We start from the raw sequence: 2,402 nt of genomic DNA, 5'->3' as shown, positions 1-2,402 counted from the left end.
CTTGTATTGATTATAGTGCTCTCAACAAAATTACTGTTAAATATCAGTATCCGTTACCCCTGATTTCTGATCTATTCTCCAGAGTTAAAGGTGCTTGCTGGTTTACCAAGCTTGACCTCAGGGGGGCGTATAATCTTATTCGCATTAAGCATGGGGACGAATGGAAGACAGCGTTTAATACTCCGGAGGGACATTTTGAGTACCTGGTGATGCCTTTTGGGCTCACTAATGCCCCTTCTGTCTTCCAGTGCTTCATGAACGATATTTTCCGAGATTTTGTCGATAGAGTTGAGCGACTTTTGGTTTTTTAGGGTCGCGTTTCGTTTCGTGAAACCCGACTTTTCCAAAAGTCGGGTCGAGCAAGATCGTCCGATTATAGGGAAAAGTCGGGGTCGTCCCGAAACACGAAACCCAATGTAAGTCAATGGGGAATAAAAGTCGGCAGTGAGAGGAGGACAGGAAACACACCTACAGTGCCCATTTGAATGCCAAAAGCATCAATTCTTCTTACTTAAGCTTGTCAACCTTAATTAACTTCATAATACAAGTTACGCACTGAAAAATGGGGGTTATTTGGCTAAAGTTGTGGGGGGGGGGAGGGCTGGCTGCAGGTTTTCATGTGCCCTGGGCGAAAGAGCGCCCCTTTAACACATACCACAACTCATCATGCTCCGATACGGCAGATAAATAGCGGTATAGTACAATGAAAAATACCTCACTTTTTACATCTCATGACGAGGCCCATCTATTTCTCCATACAGAATCATTGGTCCCATATAATGTTTGAAACAGTATATGATGAGCTCCACATAATGCTACAGTATATGTTGGTCCCCATGGATGAAGCTCCACTGTCTTATGGGCCCAAATAATGCTCCAAACATAATGGGCCCCATTTCTAATGCTCTAGTGTATAATGGGCCCTGTAAATGCTGCTCCAGTGTCTGATGTCCACCTTTGGAATGTTCCAGTGTATGGTGGGCCCCATCTATCATTCTCCAGAGTATAGTGCTCCCCAAAAATTGCTGTCCCAACATTGAAAACAATCAAATAAGTCTCCTCGCTAGGGAATCCCTGTACTTGTCTGGACAGGTGCTGTAGCTTGCTTAACAGCTCGCCAGCCGTTCTCACGCTAAGTATGGATTGCACGTGATTGCACAAAGGTTAGAAAGGGTACCGTATCCCTGGATATCATGTATGGATAGCGTACACATTCAAAATATATGTCTCAGGAGGCAGGCTCAGACGGTGTCAGGCCCAGTATGGATTGCACGTGATTGCACAAAGGTTAGAAAGGGTACCGTATCCCTGGATAACATGTATGGATAGCGTACACATTCAAAATATGTCTCAGGAGGCAGGCTCAGAAGGTGTCAGGCACAGTATGGATTGCACGTGATTGCACAAAGGTTAGAAAGGGTACCGTATCCCCGGATAACATGTATGGATAGCGTACACATTCAAAATATATGTCTCAGGAGGCAGGCTCAGACGGTGTCAGGCACAGTATGGATTGCACGTGATTGCACAAAGGTTAGAAAGGGTACCGTATCCCCGGATAACATGTATGGATAGCGTACACATTCAAAATATATGTCTCAGGAGGCAGGCTCAGACGGTGTTAGGCCCAGTATGGATTGCACAAAGGTTAGAAAGGGTACCGTATCCCCGGATAACATGTATGGATAGCGTACACATTCAAAATATATGTCTCAGGAGGCAGGCTCAGACGGTGTTAGGCCCAGTATGGATTGCACGTGATTGCACAAAGGTTAGAAAGGGTACCGTATCCCTGGATAACATGTATGGATAGCGTACACATTCAAAATATATGTCTCAGGAGGCAGGCTCAGACGGTGTCAGGCGCAGTATGGATTGCACGTGATTGCACAAAGGTTAGAAAGGGTACCGTATCCCTGGATAACATGTATGGATAGCGTACACATTCAAAATATATGTCTCAGGAGGCAGGCTCAGACGGTGTTAGGCCCAGTATGGATTGCACGTGATTGCACAAAGGTTAGAAAGGGTACCGTATCCCTGGATAACATGTATGGATAGCGTACACATTCAAAATATATGTCTCAGGAGGCAGGCTCAGACGGTGTCAGGCACAGTATGGATTGCACGTGATTGCACAAAGGTTAGAAAGGGTACCGTATCCCCGGATAACATGTATGGATAGCGTACACATTCAAAATATATGTCTCAGGAGGCAGGCTCAGACGGTGTTAGGCCCAGTATGGATTGCACGTGATTGCACAAAGGTTAGAAAGGGTACCGTATCCCTGGATAACATGTATGGATAGCGTACACATTCAAAATATATGTCTCAGGAGGCAGGCTCAGACGGTGTCAGGCACAGTATGGATTGCACGTGATTGCACAAAGGTTAGAAAGGG

The sequence above is a fragment of the Dendrobates tinctorius genome, unplaced genomic scaffold (genome assembly GCF_039654945.1).
Source record: "Dendrobates tinctorius isolate UK_male_01 unplaced genomic scaffold, ASM3965494v1 ptg000151l, whole genome shotgun sequence".
Taxonomy (NCBI): domain Eukaryota; kingdom Metazoa; phylum Chordata; class Amphibia; order Anura; family Dendrobatidae; genus Dendrobates; species Dendrobates tinctorius.
The sequence above is the reverse complement of the archived record's forward strand: the minus strand, read 5'-3'. Positions refer to the sequence as shown.